Source organism: Camellia sinensis, chromosome 7, assembly GCF_055761805.1.
Source record: "Camellia sinensis isolate YWXY chromosome 7, ASM5576180v1, whole genome shotgun sequence".
Taxonomy (NCBI): Eukaryota; Viridiplantae; Streptophyta; class Magnoliopsida; order Ericales; family Theaceae; genus Camellia; species Camellia sinensis.
In genome coordinates this window covers 39,214,317-39,227,274 of record NC_138967.1, presented here as the reverse complement: position 1 = coordinate 39,227,274, position 12,958 = coordinate 39,214,317, and positions in this window count along the sequence as shown.

Below are 12,958 nucleotides of genomic sequence, written 5' to 3'. Positions count from 1 at the left end.
TACTTGTGTTATTTGAATGATTTGGCATCATTTCATACCTTATTTCAGTGCACTTAGTGTTGTTACACTTCCACATTTGTCACTCCTTGAGCACTCTTGAGAGTTGTGCTCTTAGGCCTAATTGGTGAGCTAATTGGCATGCATGCTTGTATATGCTTTTGATGCCTTCATTTTAGCATTATGGCCACTGATTTGGGCATGACTGAGGTCTGTCCGTTTTTGGTTTAAGTCCATTGAGCATGTTTGCTTTCATGTTATTTGCATGCTTACATTGCATCATATTGTTGCATGCTTATGTTGCCTTGCTTTGTGTATGCATGCATTAGCATTGTTTGAATGTCATTAGCTTTGTTAAGTTGATCATGTCACATTGCATTGAGTATGCCATGTTGTTGTTTGCATTGTGTTTTCCATTTTGATGATTTGCATTAAGTATGCATGCCATTAGCATTGAGTATGCTATGTTACATTGCATTGCATGTTTGCATGCTTGTCCCTCGCTTGTTGTTTGCATGCTTGTTTTATTATATTGCATGTTTGCATGCTTGAGTCACATTGCATGTTTGCATGCTTGATGTTGCATTGCATTGTGTATACCATGTTATTTGTTGCATTTTGTTTGGAATAGGTGTTAGTCCAAACACGAGGAACGTGGAACGTTTCATACTTGAAGTGATGAAACGTACCTCAATTCTCGGTCGCCGACGCTCTTGATCATACATGATAGAGTTCTAGGCTTTATGTGTTTATATGTGCATTCATTTTACATTGAATTGTGCAATTTGGCTTCTCGGCCATCATGCATCGAGATGCGTGATTGATGGCCCGAGGGTCAAGAACCACACTCCCTTGAGCTTATGAAATGATAGGGAGGGTGGTTGTGCACACATATCTTGCAAATACATCGCCATGCCCTTTCTTGCTCTCTGTTGCAGCAAACTGGAGAAATGCAGCAAAAACTGGTCGGCCGACCAGGAAAACTAGCTGGTCGACCACTTTTTCTGGTCTGCAGCAATGGAAAGTGGTTGGCCAGTGGCTGGAAACATCCCTAGGTGGTCGGCAGGTGGTTGGCAACTCCAGAAAGTGGTCGGCCATGTTCCTACAGGTTCCCATGGTGGAGTTGAAGCTTTATGGAGCTTGGTGCAAAGTTTTGAGAACAAATGAGAATAGAGGCAAGTTGGGGCATCGCGACGGATTTCCGAACGAGGCGACCGAGCATGCATGCACTACTCACCCCGAGGACCTCTGTTTATTGTTTTCCTTAGCTAGTTTATGCTTTGGTTTTATACTTAAGTAGTTAATGTATTTAGCTGCTTATTTGTGTTGTAATAACTAGTTAATTAGCTTCATTTTGTAATAGTTAGTTAACTAGGAATAGTTAATTAACATTGTTTGTAATAATTAGTTTAATTAGCTTAGATTAGCTAGTTAGCTTCTTATTTGGGCCCTCCGTCGAGAGGGCCAACTGTTGTAATAAGCGTGCGTGTGTGCGATGCATGTCTTCCAACCTCCATTTCTTTCTCCATTTTATTTACCTGCTTTTGATGGTTAGTTTTAGGGTCATTTTTCAATTAGCATCCTTATGCTTGCATGCATGCATCATTCATTTGTTTTGCATGCACCGGGCTCGGCGCATCATACTAACTACATTGTATTTCAATACATTTACTTGAATACGTGTTCAACAACATGTTATCAAGTGTTACATTTCACATGACATCTTAGGATAGCCGAGCCTATCTTAGTTGCATTTTTGCATGTGCTGCATTAGCCATCTTAACATGAACTAGGATCATACATGATTTCTAACTTGTTCTCTGTTTTGGCTTGGAGTACACTGTGAGTGTTTACGCTTTAGCATACTGCATGAGATGTGTACGTTGCCATGTTAGCATGCTTGCCATGAGGCTAACTGCTTAAGTGTTTAACTGCTTGAATGCCTGTAGATGAAGGTTGGATTGCTTGAATTGGAACAATTCATTGAAATACACGACTTAGCCTACTTGCGAGTACCAAATTTCAAACTGTTTTAAAACAAACGAACATGCAATGTTTTGTTCCGACAAAGGCGATCTAGTCTATACTTGTATGTTATGCGCATCACATAGTAATTCTAGGTTAATAACCGGAATAAGAACACATGTGTTTTCAAAAACAAAATATCATGTTAGTAATGGCCGATCTTTGATCGGGCGAGCGGGGTACTCATTGCATAACCTTCCCCTCTCGTACCCCAGTTCCCGAGCCGAGGCAACTTTGGTGATGACGGACACGTGGCCTTAGGCACGAATCAGGGTTTCCTAAATTCTCCCAAAATAAAATATTTAGGTGGCGACTCTGTATCTGGCAAAGAAATCCATGTTTGGCACTTCTTTATAAAAATCTGTTTTCCAAAACGATTTGCCGGATTTGGACTCTTCGGTGATTTATCGGTCTTGCATTGCACTTTCCAAGATTCGATTCAGAACCGTGACACAAGTCCGAACTGTAGTAGCTAAAGAATAAAACGGATTCGGACCCTCGCGCGCAGAGCCGGGAGTTCTCGGGCAGTCTACAGATACCGACAGGGGTTTGAGGCTGGTACACTGTGGCCTTAGGCATCTCGTGTTACCGTATACTTCTTGAGGGCCCGGTTTGCCGAGCATGGTACCTAGATGAGAGAGTTGTGAGTCAGTCTTTGAGTCTACCTGCTCCGTCCATACCGATGATGCCACCAGAGTCCATGAGGTCAGCAGATAGCCTATCTGTTGACAGGGTTATCCAATTCGTGGTGGGCTTGGAGGCAGAATACTTCTAAGTCGAGGGCGATTATACAGTCTTCATTCAGACACACCTTATGCCACCTCTGACTGGGGTTCGTGGAGGTAAGGGGGCGAGAGCTCCTATTGCGAGAGCGGGGCCTAGAGTGACCAGGGCAGCCAGGGCCCATGGGAGAGGGACTCCTCAGGTGGGGTAGAGGGCCGGCTGGTCGGAGCTGCCCACTGCACTTACATGTTGGCAGTATACTGGGGAGGCCTATCAGATCCCGATTGAGCCCGCATCAACTGAGCATAGATATACCAGAGCTCAGGATGCACTTCTGGTATGTACTACATTTTTAGTTCTCATCTCTTTCTGATATTTGTTCCTTCTGGGCACCGATCATTTCCAATGCATTTGCAAGCACCCCCAGGATACACTGAGGATCTGCTGGAACTATTAGCCTCATTCAAGGGCATGGTATTGAGGAGGGAGGCATTGCTCGGTTTCCACAGCATTCAGGTCATTTCTTCAGTTTTCTTACATTCCAGTCATCAAATTTCCACTGACACATTGAAACTGATATTTCAACTGAAAACTTCCCCACACTGCACTGATATACTGCACTTCCATACTGTATTCATACACTATACGTGACTTCTATATATACTCATTCTGCAAACCATACTTGCATCTGACACCCATACTATGGCTAACATATAACAACTGCCTTTTCAAGTTCTGCCCATGCCGACAGTGCTGGCGGCAGTTGCAGCACCTGCACCAGCAGTGCCTCCTTTGGCAGTAAGGAGGAGAGAGAGAGACAGGCTCTGACACGCAGTCGTAGCAGAGGCAGGGGCACCCGAGATGAGAGTTGCCCTTTAGAGTCCATTTTGAGCGATGATGAGGCTGAGACTAGCAAGGCCGAGGAGGCAGCGAGTCAGCATGCTGAGTCATCCGAGAGTGGAGACGATGACGGTGCCTCGGGTTCTGAGAGTCGGAGTGCTGATGCTGAGGAGTGCTCCGAGGCGGAGAGCGGAGACGGCTCCAGTTCAGACTCTGATTCTGGTTCAGATAGTGGCGCCGATGGAGACAGTACCATAGAGTCCTCTCCTCCGAAGAAGAGGACGAAGAGGGCTTCTCGTGCCTGAGGCGACCCGTGCTAATTTTTTGTAGTTTTTGCTTAGCTTCTTTTTTCTTAGTAGCATTAGCACATTGTATTGTTCAGACGAGTTTTATTTTCTTAAAAAACTTGTATTGCACCTTTTGTAAAAACAACCACCATGATCTGAATAAAAACCGGTGTTGTCATTTGAAAAAGTGTTGTATTTTGCATCATGAGCACCGCATCCCATGAAAATGAGATTGAATTTGCTAATGAAATGTGGACACTTGCATGCACGACATTCTGAATCAGGTAACGAACCGACCAACAACTGAAATAATCAAAGCACTATACAACTCAATAAGGAAAATAACAATTTCGATAAACAAAACTAGACAACTCGATATACAACGAAACATCTTGAACACAACTCGATGAGAAAAACAAGACAAATACAACTCAATAAACAAAACAAAGTGAACAGACCTCAAAAAACATGCTAATGCTTGAAAAGACTCAAAACAAGACTCCAAAACACACAAAGAACAGAACAAGGCTCATGCTACCAGCACTTTCCAGGACAAGAAGGACAGCAAGCTAAAGTGGGAAGATGTCGACCATGAATAAAGGCCGTCGGCCATCAGTGGCGGCCGGTCGGCCATTAAAGTGGTATGTCGGCCATCAATGCGAGGAACCTCCAGAATGTTGACACCTAGCTTCCGCTCACTGTTTTGTCTTCTACAAAAGCTTGGACCTCGCAGTTTCTTCATTTCAACTGCAAATTCTTCACAAATGGAATCATTCTTTACCGAAAAACTCTCAAATTGGATTACAACTTTAGATGGCTCGAAAAAGTTGAATTTCTAGGGTTTTGGCATAAATGCACTATTCCCGCTGAGTCGTACTCCGCTTTGTTTTGCCATTCCTACAAGCCGTGGCTAGATGTTGGAACCCGATTACACAAGTCTTTAGCTTCGGGGGAAAAGAGCTATGCTCGACAATCGAAGAATTTCAAGTGCTAATGGAGTCCCAGCGCAATGAGAAAATCTTGCCTCAGCCCCGTTTTGGTCACATCCGAGCTTTAGGACGGATGTATGGGCTTACTCTACACGAGGCCTGATCCTTGCTTCACAATGGAGAGCTAGACATCCCAGTTTAATTCATCGATTTTGTGACGCCTGTGACCGAGGTGCTCTTCTTTGGCGGGGTTTTCGGCAACAAGCCCTTTGTTTGTATATGCTAGTACATTTTCTTCATGCCCCTAGTTTCAGCGGGTCTAGCATCCGGCTAGTTGAAGTGGCACAAGGTTTGAAAGAGGGCAAGAGTTGCATTGGTTTGGTGTTAGCCGGGACTTTGATGGGCTTACACGCCTTCCATCGGCGAGAGACCACCAAGTTTGCGGGAAGTCCACTACTTTCTCAAGTAATGTTTCCCACCCTTTCTAATATGTGTTTCTCACATCACTTGGCACTCATGCTCTGTTTTTCTCTCAAAACCCTTCCCTCACTTTTTTACTCAATACACACCTCTCTATTCTTTAACCTCTCTTTTCTTTCATCCCTCTCCTAATATGGCTCATGGACAGGTTGAAGGTTGTGGATTCTTGCCCTGCATATTCAGCCCGGGGCTATTTCTTTCGCCAATGGCTAGTGGATTTCCCGAATGAGAGGTGGTGGTGCCATTTGATGTGTAACACGTCTGCTACTGACATTGTTTGGCATTGCCCCTAGTTTAATCGGCCCGAGATGAGCTACAACATGACTCGGCAACCTGGCATTCAGCTGATCGGCTTGACACACTATGTATTCTCCTTTTTGTTTTGGGTCAGGCGTCAGTTCAGACATGACCATACTTGCCCAGAAGAGGGGGTAGAGTACCTAGCTTCATTCCAGTCCAAGGCTCACAATTACCTAGATATCCCACTGCATGGAGGACGAGAGAGCTTCTGGTTCCTGCCCCTAGTTTCAACAACGTACTTTCTGGCGAGTGCCTAACTTAGCTCGAAGATGAGGCTCAAACCGGGCCTACTTTAACATCAGAAGCTTCCACAAGCACAAGTAGGGGACGCAAAAACACCTGACTCATCTATGCCCTAAGTTTATTGCTTTGATCTTACTTTTCAAGTTTTCTTTTGAATGTATTAAAAGCAACTTTGATTTGTATCGAGAGTTGGAGAACTTTGTATTGAAATCAATGAAATTGAAGTTGTGGGCACTAAAAATTTTCTTTTTGGTGGTCTAAGTTGCAAAAGGATTAATTTTAACAAAATCAGCTTTTATCAAAACTTTTCAAAACTATTTTCGAGAAGGATCACAACTTGACACACATGGAATCAATCCTCGAGGTGTACAACCCCGAATCCAAAGATCACAAATTGCCCCTTGACTGAATAGCACTGCTGAGCACTGTAACCAGCTCTCAGAATAAGGATCACAACTGAACTTTCAGATAACGAACAGACAAGGATGCCTTGATCAAACACGTGGACACAGTTGAGTTGGAGGTGTTTACAGCCAAACTTCATAATGAAGTTGCCTACGTATCCCGAAGATGGGAATCAGGCCTTACGTAGTTCTGTTAAGGTTCACTCGAGTATTAACTCTCTTCTTTTACGCTTTAACTTTTGCCAAGGCCGCCCTTTCTGGGTTTTCAATCTTGCGAGCTCAGTTTTTCCTTTTTTCAATTTTTTGTGCTCTAACTTTTGCCTAGGTCACCATTCTGGGTTTTCGGCCTAGCGAGCCTCTCCAAGATAATATTTCTTTAACTTGTCCATGTTGATTGGTTGGGAAAATTCTAGGCCATCCAGGTCCATGAGAATAACAGCTCCACCCGACCAGATGGTTTTGATAATGTAAGGACCAATCCAATTGGGTCAGAACTTGACCTTAGGGTCATGGATGGGAGCTCGGTTGTCTTTCAACACCAATTCCCCTTCCTTCAGATTCTGATACTTAACCTTCTTATTAGAAGCCCTGGTAATCCTGCGTTGATACCCTTGAATATGGTATAACGCTTTCAGTCTTTCTCGTCAAACAACATCAATTCTTCGAACATGCTCTGCTGCCAATCCACCTCTGCTATTTAACACTATGGGCTCGCCTTTTTTTCGTGCCCCGCCTTTCAGAATGGTTTGAAAAGAAGGCCTCACAATTCGAACTCCCATAGTTCTGAATCCAGTCTCACAAGTGCAATGTGAAACTGATAAACACCAAAGAGTCCAAATATGACGAACCTTTTTGAAAAATCAATTTTAAATCAAATAATAGCAAAATTGGAATACTTTTCCAGATACAGAGTCGCTACCTAAATATTTTGTTTTGGAGAAATTTAGGAAACCCTAACTCATGCCAAAGGTCACGTGTCCGCCATCGCCAAAGTTGCCTCGGCTCGGGAACTTAGGTACGAGAGGGGAAGGTCCTGAAATGAGCACCCCCACTCACCCGATCAAAGATCGGCCTCTACTAATTATGATATGATTTTTTTATAAACATTATGTGTTTTTGTTCTGGTTATTAATCTAACTTTACTATCTGATGCTCGCAAGCAAGTATAGACTAGTTTGCTCAATTTGGAATAATTCAACTCATGTTTGTTTGAGAAAATGGTTTGAATTTGCAACATCAAGTGGACTTAAAGATGCGGATTTGCCACTTAAAACATGATTTTGCCACAACAAAGTGGGCTTTAAAACACACATTTGTTGAATCATTCTAATTCAAACAGTAAGCCTTCATCCACAGGCATTCATGCAATTTAGCATTTAAGCACATAGCCTCATGGCAAGCATGCTAAACATGGCAACATGGCAATCACACTCATGCAAGTATGCTAAAGCATAAAGACTTACCTAGTACTCTAAGCTAGGAAAGCATGAGTTAGTGAAATATGCATGATTCCTAACTATGTTAAGTGTCTAATGCAACACATGTAAAGAATGCAATTAATTGGCTCGGCTTCTAATATGGCATATGAATCGATTTGAACAACATGCGATTTAAACACGTATTCAAAGAAGATATTGAAACAATAATGCAGTTTGAATGATGCGCTGAGCCTCGGTGCATGCAAGACAAGATGAATGGATGCAAGCATGCGATATGCTAATTGAAACATGAACCTAATCTAACCATCAAAAGCGATTAAACAAAAGGGAGAAAGATATCGGGTTGGAAAATATACACACACGCGCGCACTTATTACAACATTACGCCCTCACGAAGGAGGGTCTGAATGAATAAGCTAACCACCTAGCTACGCTAATTAAGCTAACTAATACAAAACTTGAAACTAATTAACTATTCTAGTTAACTAATTATTACAAACCGAAATTGAATAACTAGCTAATCTAACTAATTATTTACAACACTTAATTAGCTACAACTAATTAATTACAACACATGCTTGAACTAATGCTAACTAAACTAACTAGCTAATCCCGGGAAGCGAGGAATGCATGCATGCTTGATCTTTCACCTGAAAAAGTCACTGCCATGCTGCTACAAGCCTCTGTTTGCACATTTAATCACTGAAAATTCTGCCAACATCCAGAACAGCTCTGCTCTACCTCAGGAACACATTGTGCAAAAATCACTGATGGTCGACAAGAGGGACAAGGGGCCGGTCGGCTACCATTGGTGGCCGGTCGGCCACTGATGGTGGCTATTGGCCACTGCTAGTTCACACTTCCATACTGCAATAGAGAGCAAAACAGAGCAAAATAATGTATTCTCACAAGTTGTCTGTACTGCTTACCCTCCTTATCATCACACAAGCTCAAATGAGAGAAACTCTTGGCCCTCAAACCATCAATCAAGCAATTTCCATGCATGATGGCTAAGGGACCAAGTTTGTACAGGTTCAATAAGTGCACAAGCAAGACCAAAAAGACCAGCACCCTATCATGCATGATCAAGGGCAATAGTGACCTAGGAAAATGACACATTTCATCACTTTGAGTATGAAATGTTCCATTTTCCTTGTGTTCAAATTAATGTCCGATTTGAACACATGCAATGTAACACAAAGAGTGCTTAACTTACACACTTTTGCTTGCCAATTTTGTTTACTCATTTTAATTACCAAACCATTCTTTAATCAATTAGTCCATTGGTGAGTGTCTTCTAAAGTGAAACAAGTGTCAACCAAGGGGTAGTTTAAGGCATGAGAGAAGCTTCATGCTGTTGGTAATGAACCCTCAAAAGAGGATTAAACCATTAAGCATGAGTCTCAACCTGAAGCTTAAACAACCCTAAGGTTGAAACAACCCTCAAAGAAATTGAAAAAGTGAAGAAATGAGGGAGATTACAGAGATTATATGTGCTGAAATTGAGTGATAAAAGCACTAAAAACATGCAACCAACTCATACCAATGATGGTTAAAGCCTTAAAACACTAAACTAGTGAAGGAATTAACACTATAACTATGCAAAACAAGACTCAAACAAACTAACCAACCAAAAATAGAGCTAAAATAGGTTATTTCAGAAGCTAAAACATGCTGGTCCTAAGCTAAGTTAAGCTAGAAAAACATGTTAACATGTGAAGCTAACTAGGCATGCAAACAAGACATGAGGAGGGGAGGCTAACCCCTCCAATTTTGGACTTCAAAACAAGTTTTCGGCTACTGAAAATACTCTGAAATTCAGTGGTTAAAAGGCTCAAAAAGTGGTTTGAAAGTGATGAATGAAAAGCACAAAAGCTATACAAGCTAACAAGCAAAAAGGGTGAACCACCCTTAACTAAAAAAAAGGCTCAAACCACCACTTTTAGGACACAAAAACAGAGCTTCTTATGGTTCAAAATCAGCCTCAAAACAGTTTAAAAAGATGAGAAAACAAGTATACTAAACAAGTGAACAAAGCAAGTAAACTACCTCTTGAAGCAAAGAGCAACTCTAGGCACAAATCCAAGCTAAAACCACTTGTTAGAGCTCAAAACAAGTCTCAAGGAACCTCAGCTCAAAGAGCAGGAGATTTGGTTTAAGAGATATAGGCTAGAGTGTAGAGAAACCAAGCATGCACACACAAATTTGCAAGAGAGAAAGAGAGAAATCTAGAGAGAGAGAGGGAGAATTTTGCTCCAAAATTGCTAACCTCTCAAAATGGGGGAGGAACCCCCATATTTATAGAAAAACACTCTCTAAGCTTGGAAACATCCCATCATACACGTGTAGGGAGATGTAGCTTATTGTGCTAACAGCTGGCACAGCTGTCAACAAATATTTGGAAAAAGGCATTGGTGGCCGTCGGCCACCGCTGGTAGCCGACCGGCCATCACTGTTGGCCGACTGGCCACACCCCTAGCCGACAACCACTATGCATGACTGGCAACCTATAGCGGTGGCCAATAGGTCACCAAAAGCTCCAGGCAAGAAACAACAAAGTTTTGGTCCAAAACAAGGCACAAAACAAATAAGGTCTCAAGGCTCAAAGGCAAGGTATTCTGCCGAGAACTTCGAGCACTCAAAACGAACACATGCAATCATAATCATCAAGCGCACAAGCGATGACGTTCGAGTCTTGAGGATGGTCAAAAATGGGATGTCTACAGTTGCCCCTCTTTGACAGAGCTCAGAAATCATGAAATGACGGGAGTAAATGTCAAAGCCCAGAGACAACCCATTTTTGACAAGGTCGAAGACTTGGACAAACAAACAAACAAAACAAAAATGGTTGCGCCCGCAGGCTGCCTACGTATCCCTTTGCAAGGAATCAAACCAACGTAGTTCTTGGGCAAGATGCAAATGATATGCATGATGCAGGAACATAACTTATGATCATGGAATGAGGCTATAACGAAACATTTGAATGCAAATGCAATGCAAGCAAACCGAAATAAGGTACAGCAATCTCAATCATAAGGAGTAAACAAACACGCCACGCGTGGTAATTACAGACCGAACCACATTTCATGCAGAAAGGATGTAAGAAAATTATGCAAGCTTAATTACACAATGCGCAGAAAAAGACGAAGAGCAACCATCGGGCGCACCCGAGGTCTCAACTGAGATCCTAATGTGTTGCACACTAAAGGAAAAGGGGGGTGTATACACTGGGGCGCACCCGAATGTTTTTAACCGAAGGACAGTGATCGAAAGAGGTGATAAACATCAGGATGAAAACAAATGTTTTTAATTGAAGGATAGTGACCGAAAGAGGTGATAAACATCAAGACGCACACAAATGTTTTTAACCGAAGGAAAGTGACCGAAAGACGTGATAAACATCAGGACACACACAAATGTTTTTAACCGAAGAACGGTGACCGAAAGAGGTGATAAACATCAGGACGCATACAAATGTTTTTAACCGGAGGACGGCGACCGAAGGGGCGGTATAAACATTAGAATGCACACAAATGTTTTTAACCGAAGAACGGTGACTGAAAGAGGTGATAAAACATCAGGACACACATAAATGTTTTTAACCGCAGGACAGTGACTGAAAGAGGTGATAAACATTAGGACACATAAATGTTTTTAACCGCAGGACAGTGACTGAAAGAGGTGATAAACATTAAGACACACAAATGTTTTTAACCGAAGGACGGTGACCGAAAGATATGATAAACATCAGGACACACACAAATGTTTTTAATCGAAGGACGGTGACCGAAGGAGGGGTATAAATATCAGGATGCACACAAATGTTTTTAACTAAAGGATGGTGACCGAAAGAGGTGATAAACATCAGAACGAACACAAATGTTTTTAACCGAAGGACAGTGACCGAAGGGGGGTATAAATATTTGGACGCACACAAATGTTTTTAACCGAAGGATGGTGACTGAAAGAGGTGATAAACATCAGGATGCACACAAATGTTTTTAACCAAAGGGGGGTTCGTAGGGCACGAGTGATTCTACTTGGAACTCCTCAAAATGAACCGTTCATACAATATCATGCCTGCATAAGAAAGAAACTTAACCAGTACAATGCAGTAAGAATGCAAGTTCTACGCAAGACTGTAGACACCGCATTTTTTACCGTCCTCAAGACTTGGACGTCATCGTTTGAACATCCGATGATTGTGCATTTTCGTGTTCGTTTTAAGTCTTTGAAGGTCTCAACTGAGCGTCTTGCCTTGGAGCCTCTCAACTTGTATGTTTTGTGCTTGGTTATGGACCAAGAGCTTGTTGCTTTGAATCTGGAGGACAGGGTGGCTTGTCGCCCCATCCATAGTGTCTATCGGCCATGGCTTGTGCCTGTCGGCCATCAATGGTGGCCGATCGACCACATTGATGGTCGATCGGCCACTACTGATGGCCGACGGCCATTTTTCTCCTTTTTTAGATATTTTATATGCCAACTGTGCCAGTTGTTGATCACTTAGTATATCCTCCATACACGTGTATGGAGGGATAAGGCCAAGCTTTTGGCTTGTTTTGCTATATAAGGGGAGGTCCCTCCCCCATTTTGAGGGTTCAGAAATTTTGTGACCAAAAATTCTACCTCTCTCTCTAGAATTCTCTCTCTATATATATTTTGTGCTTGAAAGTAAGTTTTCTCTATATATTTGAAAAGAGACCCTTGATCAAATATCCCTATCTTGGAGCTGAGGCTCCTTAAGGCTTGTTTGGAGCTCCTAAAGCTAGTTTTGGCTCAGAAAAGTGCATGTTTTGCTGCTGTGCTTCAAAGGTATAAGCTTACCCTCTTTAAGCTTTATTTTAATCCATTACTTGGCCACCTTCGCATGTTGTTTTTGGCTTAGTTTTCAACCATAAAACACTCTGTTTTTATGGTTTCAAAATGGTGGTTTAAGGCCTTTTTGAGTTAGGGGTGGTCCACCCTCTTTTGTGCCATCTTTCAAGCCTTTTAAAGAAACTTTTTTTTGGCCTTTAAACCACTGAAACTCAGAGGAATTTCAATGGTAAAAAGTGTGTTTTGAGGTCCAAAATATGAGGGGGTGGCCTCCCCTCCTTGGGTCTTGTTTGCATGTGTAGATGGCCTAGCATGTGAGCATGTTTTTCTACCTATTTGTGATATGATCTTAGCATGTTTTTGCTACTGATTTAGCATGATTTAACTCTGTTTTGAGTGATCTTGGTCATATGAGCTTTGTTTTGTATGTTGTAGTGCAAATGGCCTTTACTAGCTTTGTGTTTTAAGATCTCTAA